Raw genomic sequence first — 19,686 nt, 5'->3', positions numbered from 1 at the left:
CGCCTTCCAATGGATACACAAATACACACCCTCCTCGCTCTCTCTCTCTCTCGCTCGCTCTTTCGCCCTCTCTCTCTCTCTCTCTCTCTCCACCCTCCCTTTCTGTCTCTCACTCGCTCACCCACTTCCTCAGTTGGTATCTCTTCATCTCTCTCTCCCTCTCTCAGACTCTCACTCCGCTCGCTCAGATGCACAGCGCAAAGGACTTGCTGGAAGAGAGCGCCCGTCTTTTCCTCTTTGGTGTTTCTCTCCCTCCCTCTCTCCCTCTCCCTCTCTCTCTCTCTCTCTCTCTCTCCCCCCTCTCCCTCGTGAGCTGTTGATCCCAGCCTGCTCCACAGGAACGAGCGCGGTCTGTTTTTATGGAGATGCAACAAGAAAAGAGGAGTAATCTAGGGAAGGAGCAACAAGGGTGTGATTGACTGAAGAGGAGTGACTGCCCCCCCCTCTCTCTCTCTTTATCTACTACTCTCTCTCTCTCTCTCCCCCCTCTCTCTCTCTCTCTCGCTCGCGCTCCTGCAGGGTTAAACAAGGTGGGTGAAGGAGAATGTGCGGTGTGTGATGACTGGTTTGTTTCTCTTGTGTTGTTGTGCTGTCTCTTCCCTCCCTGTCATGTGCAGCGAGGGATGTGCTCTGCAGCGAGGCACCTCGTCCTTCCTCCCTCCCTCCCTCCCTCCCTCCCTCCTCTTTATTTAGTTGCATGCAGTTGCGGAGCAAACTGAAAGCTTTATTGGCGAGGTAGTTCCTCCGCTCCGATTTCTCCAATTATGGTCTTCTGATTTCTTTTTCTCCTTCCAAAAAAAGAGAAAGTGCTTTAATTTGAGAGGTAGTCGGGTCGTGTTGGCAGACCGGCGGGTGGCGGGCTGTGTGTTTGTGTGCGTAAGTTTGACTCTGTCTCCAGCCTGACGTGCTTTCTCCGTTGTTGTTATTGTGCAGATGCTGGTGCTAAAATGAGTATGTGTATTGCTGCAGATCTGACCCAAGACTAGAAAAGCCGTGAGTAACGCGTCATAGCTGACAGCGAAGCGGCGTGACCTCCTGTGTTTTGCTCGGTAATGGTGGGGAAATGATTCTGTCTCCACCAACTTGCCCACTGACTCCAAACTAATGATGCAAGTCTGCAGTGGTCAGTCGGAGGGACGGGCCGGTACTCGGTATCGGTCGGTTATCGCAAGATCTGAGTCGGTATCAACAACGTGAAAGTGATGCCGGCGTGGTGTGAAAGTGATACCGGCGTGGTGTGAAAGTGATACCGGCGTGGTCTGAAAGTGATACCGGCGTGGTCTGAAAGTGATACCGGCGTGGTGTGAAAGTGATACCGGCGTGGTGTGAAAGTGATACCGGCGTGGTGTGAAAGTGATACCGGCGTGGTGTGAAAGTGATACCGGCGTGGTCTGAAAGTGATACCGGCGTGGTGTGAAAGTGATACCGGCGTGGCGTGAGAGTGATACCGGCGCGGTGTGAAAGTGATGCCAGCGCGGTGTGAAAGTGATGCCAGCGCGGTGTGAAAGTGATGCCGGCGTGGTCTGAAAGTGATACCGGCGTGGTGTGAAAGTGATACCGGCGTGGTGTGAAAGTGATACCGGCGTGGTGTGAAAGTGATACCGGCGTGGTGTGAAAGTGATGCCGGTGTGGTGTGAAAGTGATACCGGTGCGGTGTGAAAGACATACCGGCGTGGTGTGAAAGTGATGCCGGCGCGGTGTGAAAGTGATGCCGGCGTGGTCTGAAAGTGATACCGGCGTGGTGTGAAAGTGATACCGGCGCGGTGTTGCTGTACGACGCTCAGGTGGAGTCGTTCCACCGACACAGCAGCCGCTCCTGTCCGCCTTATCTCCCCCCAGAAGGCAATTAAATAAAGCCGGACTGGCGGCCGACTCCGCCGGTAACTTGGAAACGGGTAGGGATGGGAGAGATGCACGGTGGCACATGAGAGGATTTGTAAAGGAGGAGGAGGAGGAGGAAGAGGAGGATATTCCCTTTTGTTCATTCACATATAGGGACGCTCCTCTCCGAAGCATCATTAGGATCCGGTCGCTGGTCTGCGTGCCAGGGTGAAGTCTGGCTGGTGGGGCTTCAGTTGCCGGTTTCTGCTTAAGACTGTTTAAAATGTCGTGTCTGCAAGAGGCGGTCTGTATATAAACACCAGGGGTGGGTCTGTGTGTGTGTGTGTGTGTGTGTGTGTGTGTGTGTGTGTGTGTGTGTGTGTGTGTGTGTGACCATGGATGAGTAGACTCGCTAGCCCTTGGCTAACGGATCGGACCCTTTAGTCGACCCTTTAGCGTCCCGGCTGTGGCGGTTCCCGGCTGCCTCCCCCCCCGAATTTGCTACATTGGTGTCAGAAGTGGGACGGTGAGGCCATCGGAAGCACATGCGCCCGGAAGCGTGAGGGAGCTGATATGCTGAAGCGCCTCCTCGAAGGAGGGGGGGGGGTAGTGTAACGACCATGGATGACTGGACTCGCTAGCCCTTGGCTAACGGGTCGGACCCTATAGTTGACTGGTCGGCGCAGTCGCCCGTGATGCGGGCGACACGGGTTCGCATCCTGGACGCGAACCCGGGTCTCCTGCACCATGAGCGACTGAACTGACCAGTCAACTAAAGGGTCCGACCCGTCAGCCAAGGGCAAGCGAGTCTACTGATCCGTGGTTGTTATATGTATACATATATATATATATATATATATGGGTTATATGGTGTCTCTTCAGGGTTTTTCGGAGGAGACAAGTCCATTAGCTGCAGTCACACACACACACACACACACACACACACACACACACACACACACACACACAGGTGAGAAACTAACCTACACTCAACCTGCTGACTGAGAACACACTGTACCGGAGGACATAGCGCCGTCTCTTTAAGAGCGCCCCTTCTGGATGAACTCCTCTGTGAAATTTGGGGGATGAATGAGCGACCTGTTGCGCAATCCATGCGATGACCGTGCACAGTCTTGGCCCGCTGCGGCGTCGCGCACCACTGGCGCCATTACCTGCACGAGAGGGACCGTCTCCTCGGGACCAATAAAGAGCCGCTCCCCTCGCTGGTCTTCACAGCCCGGTTTAAAAAGGGAAGTGCTTTGTGGCAGTTAATTACGGCTGCAGAGTGTGTGTGTGTTTGTGTGTGTGTGTGTTTGTTTGCAGCCTCTGGCTCCCGGTGACGCGGGCGGAGGTGATCTGATGAATGCCGAGGTTTTCATAGAACTCGCGGCGGGAGGCCAGTTTGATTAAGAGTGCATTAAGTGGGAGGGGGGGGGGGAGACGAAGGGGAGGGGGGGCTCGGCTGCAGACCTCATTGTTTTCTCTGTGTAAACACAGGAAGAGGCTCGCACAACGATTACTCGCCACGGTTACGCGTGCTCCGACGCTCAGCTCCGGGCTGGGAGGCGCACGCTGTCTGTCCCGCTCCCCAGCCCCCCGCCAGCCGGGCCTCAGGCTCACAGAGGTGCGGCCCTGTGGCCCGCTGCCCCGCTGTAGAAACCCTGGCATCGACCTTGCGACTTCTGCTGGTTTCTTAGTCTCGGCACCGCGAGTGTGCACACGTGCGTTAAACCCCCCCCCCCCCCCGACCCTTATCGCGGTCGCCTCCGCACGACCGGCCGAGTTCGATGACCGACGGTCAGGACCGGCCTCGGTCGGCAGGTCTCAGACCCGGTGGACCGGGCCCCCGTCTGTCATGCACGCGGATGAATACGCGGCCTCACGGGGACTGCCACGGCGACTCCGATCAGCAGCTTGTTGACACTGGCCCCGCGGCGCGAGTTGTTGACTGTCAGGGAGGGTGTCAATACTGTTTGGCACAAACGCACACACATATGGCACTCACACACACACACAAGCACACACACACACACACACACAAGCACACACACTCAGGCACCTGCCTGCAGGCACGCTTGCACACAGGGATATGCTCATATTGGTACGCTCACATGCACTTTCAGGCACGTGTGTTGCTCACGCACAATTAGCAATTAGGCACAAAGACATACACCACCCCCCACACACACACACAAAGCAAGGCATGTGCACAAATGTGCTCATATGCATGCTCGCGCGCTGAAACCCTGGCGCCAGGGGAGGTAGGGCGGAAGGTAAGGCGGGAGCGGCGTCGTGACCAGTGTGCTGGCAGCAGCTCTCAAGGTGAAAGTGTTGAGTGAGCAGCATTTCAGATTCACAGCAGACGATCAAACCGGCGACTAAAATGCGGCGCGGCGCGCAGCTCCAGACGCAGATGGGATCGGGCGGAGAGCTGGGCTCGGGGCTCGAATCTCCGAACGAGAAATTCAGAGGAGCCGTGCTGAAACGAATACCGCTCGTGTCATATTTTTTTTGGAATTTCCCCCTTTCCCCCCCCAGTTGTATCCGGCCAGTTACCCCACTCCTCAGAGCCGTCCCGGTCGCTGCTCCACCCCCCTCTGCCGATCCGGGGAGGGCTGCAGACTGCCGCATATCTCCTCCCATACCAGCCGCTTCTTTTCACCTGACAGTGAGGCGTTTCACCAGGGGGATGTAGGGCGTGGGAGAATCACCCCACAGCCCCCCCTCCCCCGAACACGACCGACTAGAGGAGGCACTAGTGCAGCGACCAGTACACATACCCACATCCGGCTCCCCATCCGCAGACACAGCCAACTGTGTCTGTAGGAAGAAATGGGAGACATAACAGACGCCGTAGTAGAGGTCGTTGCTATAGGTGTGAGACCCGTGAAGGTGGTCATAATGACAAAGATGGAGCCCGACATGTACAAGACATGTACACATGTAGGCAAAGACCTGTAGGTCAGCTGAATAGGCCGTACTAAATTGTCTCTAGGTGTAAATATGTGTGTGTCGGCCCTGTGATGGCCTGGCGGTCTGTCCAGGGTGTCTGCCCGCCTGCCACCCAATGACTGCTGGGATAGGCTCCAGCATCCCCGCGACCCCAATTGGGATAAGCGGCTTAGATAATGGATGGAAGGGAAGCCGAAGGTAACACGGGGATTCGAACCTGCGATCTCCGTGTTGGTAGGCAACGAAATAGACCGCCATGCCAGCCGGACGCCCCAGTTGACGTTTTCTGACTGGATGTCATCATTTATTATCAGGCACCAGCTGTGTTGTGCACCAGTCCCAAAGTGAATACTGCCCAAGCAGTATACTGCAAGTTCACAGGTTAATATCTTAGTGGCAGTAGACTGCAAGTTCCTAGGTTAATATCTTAGTGGCAGTAGACTGCAAGTTCCTAGGTTAATATCTTAGTAGCAGTATATTGCAAGTTCCTAGGTTAATATCTTAGTAGCAGTATGCTGCAAGTTCCTAGGTTAATATCTTAGTAGCAGTAGACTGCAAGTTCCTAGGTTAATATCTTAGTGGCAGTATGCTGCAAGTTCATAGGTTAATATCTTAGTGGCGGTATACTGCAAGTTCCTAGGTTAATATCTTAGTAGCGGTATACTGCAAGTTCCTAGGTTAATATCTTAGTAGCAGTATGCTGCAAGTTCCTAGGTTAATATCTTAGTAGCAGTATACTGCAAGTTCCTAGGTTAATATCTTAGTAGCAGTATACTGCAAGTTCGTAGGTTAATATGTTAGTAGCAGTATACCGCAAGTTCGTAGGTTAATATGTTAGTAGCAGTATACCGCCAGTTCCTAGGTTAATATCTTAATGGCAATATACTGCAAGTTCGTAGGTTAATATCTTAGTAGCAGTATACTGCAAGTTCATAGGTTAATATCTTAGTAGCGGTATACTGCAAGTTCCTAGGTTAATATCTTAGTAGCGGTATACTGCAAGTTCCTAGGTTAATATCTTAGTAGCAGTATACTGCAAGTTCCTAGGTTAATATCTTAGTAGCAGTATACTGCAAGTTCCTAGGTTAATATCTTAGTAGCGGTATACCGCAAGTTCCTAGGTTAATATCTTAGAAGCAGTATACTGCAAGTTCGTAGGTTATATCTTAATGGCAATATACTGCAAGTTCGTAGGTTAATATCTTAGTAGCAGTATACTGCAAGTTCCTAGGTTAATATCTTAGTAGCAGTATGTTGCAAGTTCCTAGGTTAATATCTTAGTAGCAGTATGTTGCAAGTTCCTAGGTTAATATCTTAGTAGCAGTATGCTGCAAGTTCCTAGGTTAATATCTTAGTAGGGTAACAACCAGCCGTCAGAATCAGTAAAGGTCACGAGAAAATGTCTCTCTGAAATGTTGGGAGTTCTGCAGAAACCGGGGAATCCAAGGAGTCTGGAGAGGCTGCGTGCCAATCACACGTCAGTCACGGTCAGTAATACTACGACTAATGCTACAGCTTCCAACCGCACGTCAGTCACGGTCAGTAATACTACGACTAATGGTACAGCTTCCAACCGCACGTCAGTCATACAGGAATAGTACAGTTCCCTTTCAGGGCTGGAATTTCACCCCTGGAAATTCCTCCTCTACTTTTAGCTCTGGTGTAACTATTAGCTTTTTCCACATTCTTCCGGTCGACTGCAAACTCAAATAACGCTGACTTCACCAAACGCGGTACCAAGTGCGGACAGGATACCTCCCGGTTCCCCAACAACAACGCGTCGATATTAAAGTATATCTGCTTAGTAAAACATGAGGCTGCACAAACTGCAAACATGGCTGCCAGGCCGCGCCGTTGTCAGATCCGGCAGATAAACGGAGGCGGTGCAGCGTGGTTCCTCACCGTGGTTTGTACCCATCAAGCTCCTCGTTTTCCAACTTGTGGTGCAGAAAACTGCGTTCATTTGGTTTGTCTGCCGTGTCGTCATGACAGCCGTCTCTGCAGCGCTCGCAAGGAGTTCCCCCCGCCTGGGGCTGGGCTGCGTGTGTGCGTGTGTCTGTGTCGATGTGTGTGTGTGTGTCTGTGTGTGTGTGTGTGTGTGTGTGTGTTTGCTGTGATATGCATCATTCATGCATCATTTGTTTTCGTTGGCACACGCATGTGGATGAGCACACTAATTTGTGTGTTTGCGTATGTGTGTGGAAGTGCTTTGTGTGTTTTGTTCATCATCGCCATTGTGAGTCTGAGTGTCGGTGTTGAGTGTGTGTGTGTGTGTGTGTGTGTGGGGCAGCGCCTGACAGAAGCAGCCTGCTCCACGCTCCTCCGCCGTGCGTCCTGATGAGAAGCTGACGTTCTCTTTGATGCTGCTCCATCAGATCAGCTGAACAGATGATCATCTCACACACGCCGCGAGGAGAGAAGCAGGCGCTCAGCATCCACCCATCAGCCGTAACCTCTCTCTCTCCCTCTTTCTGTTTCTCCACACCTCACCTCCCTCCTCCTTTCTCTCTCCTCTCTTTTTCTTATTTCTCTCTCATCCTCTCTCTTGCGTTACCACGCATCCTTCACCTTCTCTTCCTCCAGCCATCTTTCACTTTCTCCTCCTCTCAGCCCCTCCCTTCTCTCTCCATCTTTCTCTCTCTCTCTCTGCTTCCCCTTCTCTCACTTCTTACTCTCGCCTCCATTCTCTCCTTCCCTCTTTCTCTTACCACTCCTTTCACTACTATCTCTCTCTCTTCCCTCACTTCCCTCCTCCCTTGTCTCTCCTCTCTCATTTTTTCACTCATCCTCTTTTTCTGTCTCGTTTCCACTCCTCTTTCACTTTCTCTCCCTCCAGCCATCTTTCACCTTCTCCATCTCTCAATCCCTCCTTTCTCTCTCTCACTCTATCTGCTTCCCCTTCTCTCTATTTCTCTCTTCTTACTCTCTCCTCCATTCCCTCTCTCTGTGTTACTACTCCTCTTTCAATATCTCTCTATCTCCTTCCCTCACCTCCTCCCCCTCTCTCTCTCTGGTCCTACATCTTTAAATGCTGTATCTGTGAGGCGCTGGGGTGCAGTGAGCCGCACAGATATATGTTCCATTACACCGTCAAGGGTCATATCACAAGCGTCCTTCCACCGTAACCTTCCACGTGTCCTGACTGGTCAGTTACACCACCGCCACCACCCTGCATTTCTCACAGTCACAGAGCAGGGCCTCCTCATTCTCTCTGGTCTCCTCCTTCTCTCTGGTCTCCTCATTCTCTCTGGCCTCTTCCTTCTCTCTGGTCTCCTCCTTCTCTCTGGCCTCCTCCTTCTCTCTGGTCTCCTCCTTCTCTCTGGTCTCCTCCTTCTCTCTGGTCTCCTCCTCTCTGGCCTCTTCCTTCTCTCTGGTCTCTTCCTTCTCTCTGGTCTCCTCATTCTCTCTGGCCTCTTCCTTCTCTCTGGTCTCTTCCTTCTCTCTGGTCTCTTCCTGCTCTCTGGTCTCTTCCTTCTCTCTGGCCTCCTCCTTCTCTCTGGTCTCCTCCTTCTCTCTGGTCTCCTCATTCTCTCTGGCCTCTTCCTGCTCTCTGGTCTCTTCCTTCTCTCTGGTCTCTTCCTGCTCTCTGGTCTCTTCCTTCTCTCTGGCCTCCTCCTTCTCTCTGGTCTCCTCATTCTCTCTGGTCTCCTCCTTCTCTCTGGCCTCCTCCTTCTCTCTGGCCTCTTCCTTCTCTCTGGCCTCTTCCTTCTCTCTGGTCTCTTCCTTCTCTCTGGTCTCTTCCTTCTCTCTGGTCTCTTCCTTCTCTCTGGTCTCTTCCTTCTCTCTGGTCTCCTCATTCTCTCTGGTCTCCTCCTTCTCTCTGGTCTCTTCCTTCTCTCTGGTCTCCTCATTCTCTCTGGCCTCTTCCTTCTCTCTGGTCTCCTCCTTCTCTCTGGTCTCCTCATTCTCTGGCAGGCGCATGAGACTGCCCATTTAATGTTTTCATTGTAACCAATTGTCAATATGTCGGTCAGTGTTTATTCACACCCTTCCTGTTTGGTGTGTGTGTGTGTGTGTTGGTTCGGCTCTTGCTGCTGTGTGTAATGGCCGGTGTGTGTGTGTGTGTGTGTGTGTGTGTGTGTGTGTGTGTGTGTGTGTGTGTGTGTGTGTGTGTGTGTGTGTGTGTGTTGGTTTGGCCCTTGCTATGTGTAATGGCCGGTGTGTGTGTGTGTGTGTGTTGGTTCGGCCCTTGCTGGTGTATGTGTGTGTGTGTGTGTGGGTGTGTGTGTGTGTGTGTTGTCACGGTGCGAGGGTTTTACTGGAGTCAGGGAAAAGCATCTTCTCTGCGTTTGTGCGGGAAGTGAAACGAGGAGCAGCAGGAGGAACGATCAAATATAGAACACTGTTGAGACTCCCCCCCCCCCCCCCCCAACGCGGCTCGTGAATACTAATGTTGTGTTTGTTTTGGCCCTCTGTGTGGGTTTGTGCGTGTGCGTCTCCAGCTCAACCTACAGGGGGAGTAGTACTGAATCGATCCACAGTCGTATGAGCATGTATTGGTATTGAGCCATTGAGTGATGTATTTACTAACTGAAGACCCCTGACACAATAATTAGTTTAAGGGGTCAAAGGTCAAAGGTTTATTAACGCAAGTGGAGAAATGTGTCTTTGTGATTTCTGGTCAGGATTTCACTCAGATAGTACACCGTCTTTTACCACATCATTCAACATAAGACCAGTTTAGTAATCACATCAAGCCATGAACTGTTAATTATTTTAGAATATGAGGGGTGTGGCGAGGGGGCCCCCGGGAGTCCACATCCCGGTGGGTGTGGCGAGGGGGCCCCCGGGAGTCCACATCCCGGTAGGTGTGGCGAGGGGGGCCCCCGGGAGTCCACATCCCGGTGGGTGTGGCGAGGGGGCCCCCGGGAGTCCACATCCCAGTGGCCTGTGGACACCGGACTCTATTGACTTTTACCGACGCCATCAGTCGTCTCTTTGTCGATTCTCATTATTTGGTGCACCGGACTACAGCCGGATGCTGCGGCCCCGCACAGCGCGACCTCTGACCTGTGTTTAACCTCTCGCTCGCTGATTACAGGTAACACGGGTAACGAGCGGACGCGTAATGCCCTTTTCTTTCAGCGTGCAGACGGACAAATAGATCTTTACTGTCGTCAGAGAGGAAAACAAACGGTCTCGGCAGGCTGAGTCGCCTGTAGTACACACAGGCAACAACACACAACGTACACAAACACAACCCATATCACCACAAACGCTACAGCGTGTTCGCATGCCCGCGGCGTGAGGCAAGCCAAGCCTCGTCTTTCAACCATTTTCTTTCTTCTTCTTTTTTTTGGAATTTTCCCATTTCTTCCCAACTGCATCCAGCCAATCACCCCACTCTTCCGAGCCGTCCCGGTCTCTGCTCCGCCCCCTCTGCTGAGCCGGGGAGGGGCTGCAGACTACCACATGCCTCCTCCCCTACATGTAGAGTCGCCTGCCACTTCTTTTCACCTGACAGTGAGGAGTTTCACCAGGGGCACGTAGCGCGGGGGAGGATCACGCTATTCCCCCAAGCCCCCCCCCAAACGGGCACCCTGACCAACCAGAGGAGGCGCTAGTGGACACAGCCGGCTTCCCACCCGCAGACACGGCCAATTGTGTCTGTAGGGACGCCCGGTCAGGCCGGAGGTAACACGGGGATTCGAACCGGCGATCCCCGTGTTGGTAGGCAACTGAATAGACTGTCAGACTACCCTGATGCCTTTCATCCATTTTCTGTGGAAGAAGGCAGCAGTCCTGTGCATAGGGTTCGGGTGGAGCAGAGTAGACGACAACAAAGTCCAAAAGTTGAATTTCTCAACTTAATTCAATTGAGAAGCAAATTTCATCGGGCAGCGGCCAATCCGATGGGGTGGGTGTGCCCCAAACATTTAAACAAGACATTGTTAAACTGAAATAAAGCAAGATTCCGCAACGGCGTGGTCTGTTACTCACCTAAAAATGACTGAGACAAAAATTCTGTTGGACTTTTTAGATGAAACAACATTATGGTCACGTCCGCCATGTTTGTTCAGTTGAAACCGGGATAAAAAAAACCCCAATGACAGACCAGCGAGTGGTGCGTTCGTCCAATCAGACGTCGGAATATCATGTGACACGCCGTCAGGCACATGTAAAACGTCTTTGTAAATTGCTGAACGTGACGTTCCGAAGTCTACGCCCATTCTCCACCGTGATTGGCCAGGTGTGAAAATGGGCGAGGTCTCAAGATCTTGTTCATTCTTCACATTTTGTATTTCCGCCGTCGTGTTGACCGCTCACCATGAACAGTTTTGAGAAAAAACTCTGTTTTAGTTTGATCCAGTTAAACGTCTTTGTAACTCGCGGATACAAAGACTTCTTGTTTATGATCCCGCCCCCTCTCTGTGATGGACAGCTTGTCATCCCACCGTCAACTTTAGACTTTTGGCAAACGTATGAGACTTTGCTGTGCGACATGGTCACACAATCATATGAAGTAGTCAGTTGGAAGCGCGTAGAACCCATTTAGACAGACTGTACTCCAACTGGAACATCCCACTACTGACCCCTGTGGCCATGTGTAGAAATGCATGTCTTTAATTGCTTTATTTCCCAAACTTGTAATTTTCCTGTGATAACGTGTCATTGCTTATTGATACCATCATTATAACTACTACTACTACTACTACTTTCGGCTGCTCCCTTTAGGGGGCGCCACAGCGAATCATCCGTTTCGATTTCTTCCTATCCTCTGCATCTTCCTCTGTCACACCAGCAACCTGCATGTCCTCCCTCACCACATCCATAAACCTCCTCTTTGGCCTTCCTCTTCTCCTCTTCCCTGGCAGCTCCATATTCAGCATCCTTCTCCCAGTATACCCAGTCTCTCTCCTCCACACATGTCCAAACCATCTCAATCTTGCCTCTCTTGCTTTGTCTCCAACCTGAGCTGTCCCTCTAATATACTCGTTCCTAATCCTGTCCTCCTCCATCACCCCCAGTGAAGATCTTGGCATCTTCAACTCTGCCACCTCCAGCTCCACCTGCTGTCTTTTCATCAGTGCCACTGTCTCACTACCATCTTGTAAACCTTCCCTCTAACTCTTGCTGGTACCCTTCTGTCACTAATCCCTACCATCGCTACACCATCATTATATAGTCTACCATTATAATGTTGTTGGGTTGTGTTTAGTGTGGCCTGGGTGAGCAGCCTACAGGCTCAGCATCCTCGTATGTGAAATCGATTCTGAACTCCTAAAATAGATAAGATAAAACAAGATGGACTTTATTTTTACAGTTAAGATGGAAATAGAAGAAAGGCTCATTCCAATGAAATGAACTCACAGATTAGACAGAAAGAAGGGGCGTCAAAGCAGCATCTGGGGAAGACCTCATCCTGGATATGTGGTCTTAGACCAGACCAAGATAGTTTCCCAACATATATACGGAGCCCTGTGGTTTGGCTGATCCCTCCCAGGGGCGGGACACTGGCAGTCTTGAAGATGTCCTGATGTCGCCTGTCACTTCGGTTTAAAGAGAAAAGTTTTTGTTCCCAGGTCAGAAAAAAAAGTGTCAAAAGCATTTTAATTACAGGAAAAAAGTTATGAGTGAGGTGGAGTGGGTGAATATTAACTAGTGCTGCACAATATGGGAAATATTACTACAATAATCATATAGAATTTAACACATATATATATATATCACACGATTGCTGCTAGGTCAGCACGGTAGCGCAGTGGTTAGCGCAGTCGCCTCACAGCAAGAAGGTCCTGGGTTCGAGCCCCGGGATACTCCAACCCTGGGGGTCGTCCCGGGTCGTTCTGTGTGGGGTTTGTATGTTCTGCCCGTGTCCGCGTAGGTTTCCTCTGGGTGCTCCGGTTTCCTCCCACAGTCCAAAGACATGTAGGTCAGGTGAATCGGCCGTACTAAATTGTCCCTAGGGGTGTGTTTTGGCTCTGTGATGGCCTGGCGGCCTGTCCAGGGTGTCTCTCCGCCTGCCGCCCAATGACTGCTGGGATTGGCTCCCGCAACCCTGAGAGCAGGATAAGCGTTTCGGATGATGGATGGATGGACAATTTCTGCTTTGCAAAAATACCAAGTTTAAGAATCCAACCGGGGTTCGTTACTGAATTGTTTGGTAATGTGAAGTGCAACATCATAGCGGAACTAGTTTTAAAATAATATTCCCTCAAATACTTCGGACCTCATTTTGTGAGAAACTTTTGGTAATAGATTCCCATTATCACTAATTGGGTTTCATGGTATGCCAATATCCCAATTTCATCCCAATACAAAACCACTGACAAGACGATAAATAATGACATTGAGCTACTGCACGAGTCAAAACTCCCAGCATGCACTAACTAATTGGGATGAGGTGTATAGCTGCTAGCATTAGCTGATTTGTAACTTGAATTGGTAATGTCTTGCTGCCTCGCAATTCTTCTGACATTTTAGGGTCGTTTGGCCGTTTCGGTTTTGGGCTGATTGGCGTGTAAAAGAGAGGGAGAAGAGGGGATGAGATACAGCGAGGGAGGATTAATGAGAGTAAAAGAAACTGGGACAGATAACGCCGTCTCACCAACCAAGTCAGACAAACGATAACCACAGTCTTCTGAGGAGACGTTCAGTGCTAATTCACATATTCCATTCAGAAAGAACTAACTGACTCTGGCTGTAGGTTTGACTATAGCTTTTATGCTACATCAACATTTGTGTCCTTGAAGAAACTACCTCCCACCCCCTCTGCCGATCCAGGGAGGGCTGCAGACGACCACATGCCTCCTCCCATACATGTGGAGTCGCCAGCCGCTTCTTTTCACCTGACAGTGAGGAGTTTCACCAGGGGGACGTAGCGTGTGGGAGGATCACGCTATTCCCCCCTCCCCCCGAACACGCGCCCCGACTGACCAGAGGAGGCGCTAGTGCAGCGACCAGGACACATACCCACATCCAGCTTCCTACCCGCAGACACGGCCAATTGTGTCTGTAGGGACACCCGACCAAGCTGGAGGTAACACGGGGATTTGAACCAGCGACCCCTGTGTTAGTAGGCAATGGAACAGACCGCTACGCTACCTGGATGCCTAGAGTATCTTTTTAAAACCCACCACAACCTGATATACAAATCAGCTAATATAACAAATATACAAGAATTACAAATGTAAATCTTTCTACTGGTATAACTCACGTCTAGACATATAGCCAATCGTCCGTCCTTGTATCCAAAGTATCTGGCAAAGTGAAAAAAAATTGGTCAGTCTATATCAGTGGTTCTCAATCGGGTCCTCAGATACCTCCAGTGCTGCTGGTTTTCTGTTGTTCCGGTTATTCCAGCCTCCAATTAGGGAGGTTTTACATCTGGAACAACAGGCGAATGCAGTGAACTGCCTGGTAGAGTAGAAAACCAGCAGTGTTCGTGGTTCCAGAGGACCTGATTGAGAACCACTGGTTTGATAGATGGCCCTGTGATTGACTGGCGGCCTGTCCAGGGTGTCTCCCCGCCTGCCGCCCAGTGACTGCTGGGATAGGCTCCAGCATCCCCGCGACCCTGAGAGCAGGATAAGCGGTTTGGGTAATGGATGGATGGTCCCATAGATCACTACATACACAGGAGCAGAGGTGGCATGTAAATGACCCAACAGGGGGCGCTATGTCGTAATTACAGATTTGGGGTCTTTGCGACTGGTATGCGCCACAAATAAACACCGCAGACAGAGGACACCTGAGCTAACAGAGGCAGGATGGAGGGACGATACAGCCCTCGCACAGAAAAATATACTCCATCTGTGTTGGCTATACGTTTGGGGTTAGCCCTGTCGCTAGAACAGAATGCATACTGACAAGAGCCGCCGGTGTACAGGGAAATCCTGAGTACAGATAAAAGGGCTTTGTGTGCCGGTGTGTATGTGTGTGTTGGCACTCCTGCGTCTGTGCGCTGTTATGTGCTTGCCGGCTTTGAAGCAGACGTGTGCTTGCTATCCGTGATGATGGAGAAGCAGCGATAATGCGTAATGTGAGGCCTCGCCATGTCTCATGCTGTAAATCACTACATCCATCCGTCCATCCGTCCATCCATTACCCGAACCGCTTATCCTGCTCTCAGGGTCGCGGGGATGCTGGAGCCTATCCCAGCAGTCATTGGGTGGCAGGCAGGGAGACACCCTGGACAGGTCGCCAGGCCATCACACAGGGCCGACATATATACACACACATTCACACCTAGAGGCAATTTAGTACGGCCAAGTCACCTGACCTACATGTCTTTGGACTGTGGGAGGAAACCGGAGCCCCCGGAGGAAACCCACGCAGACACGGGGAGAACATGCAAACTCCTCACAGAGGACGACCCGGGACGACCCCCAAGGTTGGGACTACCCCAGGGCTCGAATCCAGAACCTTCTTGCTGAGAGGCGACCGCGCTAACCACTGCGCCACCGTGCCGCCCTAAATCATTACAGTCACGGCTAATATTTCAAAACAGACATGATAGTGATTCGTCTTCATACGTTATCGTCCGCCGCCATACGACGCCAGCTGGCTCGATCGCTGTTCACGATGGCGATTAAACACGAAGTAGGATTCAGTTTAAAGGAGTTAGAAGTCCAAAATGCAAGCTCAGTCTCAAGAGCGGGTGGTCAGCTTAAATTGGCGAGCTCTGGAGGTTCAGTGCTGAAGTTATTCACATGCGGGGAGCGTCTCGGGACTCAACGTGAAGTTTTAATTGACAGAAATTGCCTTAACTTTATGCAAACTGAGGTGAGCTCGGTCTTCAGGGGGCAGAACGGTGCCAGTTTCGGTAATGAGAGACTCCACTCCGATTGTTATATTTTTTTTATCTATAAACACTTAATCCCCTGAAGGTGTAGGCTGTCGTTCGGGCAAGCCAGGCTGGCCTCCGCAGCACCCAGGGTCGAGTATCTCGTCCAAGGGTATTTCGACAGGTACGGCCCGTCATCCAACACTTACAATAATAATCCCTGGAAACGGCCCGCAGGAGCTCTGTGATTTTCAGGGTTTTCCAGCAGGCCATATAATCCGCCTGCCAAAACATCATTAGCATTTGGATCTGGGCAGCTGCAGTGGGGAACTGGAGGTTGCTGAACAGCACATTACCCCCACACACACTCTCTCTGAGGTGGTGTTGGCAGTAACGCGAGTCTGTGACCTTTGCCCTCGCTGACCCCAAGGCGTTTTTGCGGAAGAGGTCTAGTTTGCAGGTCTTAAGTAAGTGTCGACCGGCCGTGTCCGTTGTACCGGTACCTTGAGTGGCGTCTGGTTTGGCCCCGTTGCACATTAACCCTCTTCCCAACAGACGCCGGTTGTAGACAGGGTTATCACAAAACCCTCACACGCTCATCGTGGTGTTGAGAGAGCTGCTTCTGGATTTGGCACCGGGTGATACAGTCTGTGAACACCCACTCTGGATCAGGATGGGGATTACTTATCACTGTCTGGCCACACACACACACACACACAGCACAACTGAACACGCACCACACTGCTTTATTCATCTGTTAATTCAGTTTGTTGCTGGTCTATTAGCATGCAGAAGTGTGAATGGTGGATTATTTCACCGGGTGGAAACACCGAGCGGCCTCGGTTAATTCACCGCCCCGCTGTGCGAGACGACCACGTCCACGTTTTTAGAAACCGAGCGGAAAGTAAATCCAGGTGCTGTGCTTGAGTTTGATTTTCCTCACGCACCACCTCGGATGAATTTCAGCCCTTTCGTCTTCCAAATTCCTGGCAAGGTATCCGTCTGTGGATTGGCACTATTTCAGGGCCCAGGTCGGCGGGGTGGCGGCGGCGGCGGCGGCAGCACGGTGGAACCGAGCCAAGAGAAATGAGCCAAGTTCGGAGAGCACCGCTTCAGAGCGAGTCCAACCAAACAATGTGCCGCTTGTGTCGGGGGGGAGGGGGGGATACTGCACCGCCATGGCCGTCCGTATCAGAGTCCTTATAAAACAGGAGATTTGTCCCTCAGTACCAATGCCCACCACCAGCACCACCTCTCGCACCCCTCCGCCCGGACTGCTAAAACAGTCCAGTTTCTTCCACGTGAGTCATAGTCCTGCTTACTAGGGGAAACTGAGCCGGGGTGCCAAAGCGCTGAGGATTTGGCACGTCAGGGCTTCCGCCTAGCTCGGAGGTATGCTGAATTCTTATTGCAGCAGCAATTATCGAGGGCTCAATGTGGAAGTTAAATTCCTGGAAGGCGCTCCTTGGCCGTGAATATGACTACAAATTAAAAAAACTGCACTCTCAGGGCAACTCGGCAGTCAGTCCGACGGCGTGCCGTCTTCTGAGACATGCGGTCACGGTGGATCCGCCAGTGCTGGCGGTTGTTATGGAGGGACGACTAGCACCCAACCAGATGCCAGAGATGGAAGCGACAAGAAACAGCCACTCGGTTTCTGTAGGGGCTCCGACTTAATGTGGTTTTGTGCTTCATCTATTACATCGTACGTTCCTCATGATAAAGAGATATCTAAAGAACAGGCCGGACCCCCAACCACCCCCAATACACACACACACACAGACACACACACGGGGGTCGCTATCGCATAAAGATTTTTTTTTAGATTTTTCCCCTTTTTTCTCCCCAATTGTACTTACCCTCCTCTTCCGAGCCGTCCCGGTCGCTGCTCCACCCCCCCCTGCCGATCCGGGGAGGGCTGCAGACTACCACATGCCTCCTCCCATACATGTGGAGTCGCCAGCCGCTTCTTGTCACCTGACAGTGAGGAGTTTCGCCAGGGGGACGTAGCACGTGGGAAGATCACACTGTCCCACCCCCCCCCGGATAGGTGCCCCGACCGACCAGAGGAGGCGCTAGTGCAGCAACCAGGATACATACCCACATCCGGCTTCCCACCCACAAGAAAACGGCCAATTGTGTCTGTAGGGACGCCCGACCAAGCTGGACGCAACACGGGGATTCAAACCGGCGATCCCCGTGTTGTTAGGCAACGGAATAGACCGCCACGCTACCCGGACGCGCATAAAGACTTTCTGTACAGGCTCTATCGTTTCCTTTTCATCTAATACACTACACATTCCACCTGTTAACGGGATATCTAACAAAAGGCTTCTCACACACACACACACACACACAGACACACACACACACACACACAGACACACACACAGCTCCCATTGGCATGAAGACAGCAGTATTCATTGATATTATGGTTACCCCCGAACTTTGGAGATAGTGAGGGGGCAGGCTTGCATTATGCTGGATGGCGGGGGGGGGGGGGGCTCCAAGGATTCCCCCCACCATCTGACTTTGACACCTTGATTTGTGTAATGAATTCAACTCATTAGACTCCGACGCCGTCTCATTAGAAACCTCCTCTGCTCGCATGCATGTCATTATCAGGCAGCAAAAAAAAAAAAACTGACAAAAAGAAAGAAAGAAAGCCGATGGTGTTGAAATTCCACGGCACAGGAGGCAGGAAGCAGCTCGACTCTCCCGGGTGTTTGAACACCGTCACAATCCTCCACACAACATTTCCTGTGTGTGGCTGACTCTTAAGGATCTCCACCTATATCTTGTTTCCATCACACACGCGCCACTTCTGATAGCTGCTGCTTATTCAAGTCCAAACGAAGCTCGTGCGGCGGCGCTAGGTTCGGCGCTGGGGTTCGGGGTGGTGGTTTGGGGAGGGGGGGGGAGGAACTCCTCCTCCAGACTTTTTAATTTTCCCTGAGATTGGAAGTTGATACCACCTGCTGCAGGACTATTAACGACGTGCATTATCCATCTCATTGGCAGCGTCTCCACCACGGGGAGAACAAAGGGCCTCCACGCCATTAGCAGCCCGCCCCCGGGGAGAAAGGCGGCGCGCGCGTGACAACCTGAGGGAGGCGGGGCCCACGCGCTCCCTCCACCTGACAGATCTCAGCAGGTAGGGGAGACGGGAAGCCCGCGGCCAGCCTCGCTTTGATTGCAGCACTTCCGCCGTCTGCCGCCAAACCCCGTCCGAACCCCACCCACCCCAGTTGTGTCAGTTAGTGCAACAATGCATTCGGAAAGTTGAAGAAAGGGCAAGTTGATGCAGGGACGAGGTCTGTGCTGCCATACGGCTCAGCCCGAATACACCGGTGTACTGGCCAAACTCACCATAACAAGCTCGAAGACAACCATGCCATGTTATCCCCCCCCCAGGGCCACTGCCTCCATATCCTGTACACTACAGTAGGCACTCTAATGACTTGGATGTTTCCATTTTTCTCTATATATCTTTTCTTCTTTTTTTTGTGCCATAAATGTTTCCCCGGCAGCATCAAACTGCCGGGCCGAAGCGGGCGCCTCACCGCCTAGGCGGCGCCTTTGTTTGGATTATTTGATCTGGAAAATTTATTCAGGTGACTGATGATCAAATAAACCAGGGGAGAGACCTTTGTTCGTAACTCGGTTGCTCTGTCTCGGAGGGAGCGGCGATACGGCGCTACTGAACACACAGTTACTCTGAGAGCCGCCTCTCTGAGAGTTTATAATTGAAAGATCCCCGGGCCCCGTGATCCCCGGGCCCCGTGTCTGCTGTGTTGCAGGGAAACATTGACGGAGAGAGTGAATGGAGACAAATTTTGAACGCGACCACAAAGAGAAAGCAGTGTGGCTGCGTGGGCAGCAGTGTGTGTCTGTACAGTCTACACACTTGTAGACAGCAACTATGACAGTGATTTGTCTCATTTGCCGGATGCCTGAAGGGGTTTTTCCCGAGCTTTAGACTGGGTTAGACACATCCATGCATATCTGTCGCACACTTGGGAGAATTTTTTACTTTCATTCCCTTCGTCAGCCTAATTGGAAATTTCCAGTCCCCTGTTCTGCAAAAGTCCAACCATTATATGACCCCTACGGTGGCCGGCGAGGGCGTAGACTAGCCATGCGCATCCTTCCAGTACACGTGACTGCTTCTCTTCACTTGCTAGCTG

The 19,686-nt window shown here is 51.7% G+C and overlaps 1 protein-coding gene across 1 annotated transcript in view; it reads left to right on the top strand.

Moving 5' to 3' along the window:
* Window positions 1-443: 443 nt before the first annotated feature.
* Window positions 444-19,686, top strand: part of shisal1b (shisa like 1b) — a 69,480-nt gene continuing 50,237 nt past the window's right edge. The window contains exon 1 of the mRNA XM_056282580.1: window positions 444-530. The gene's annotated coding sequence lies outside the window, so the exon portion shown is untranslated. The remainder of the gene's footprint in view (window positions 531-19,686) is intronic.

This window comes from Lampris incognitus, chromosome 6, assembly GCF_029633865.1.
Source record: "Lampris incognitus isolate fLamInc1 chromosome 6, fLamInc1.hap2, whole genome shotgun sequence".
Taxonomy (NCBI): domain Eukaryota; kingdom Metazoa; phylum Chordata; class Actinopteri; order Lampriformes; family Lampridae; genus Lampris; species Lampris incognitus.
This window is presented reverse-complemented; position numbering and strand designations above follow the sequence as displayed.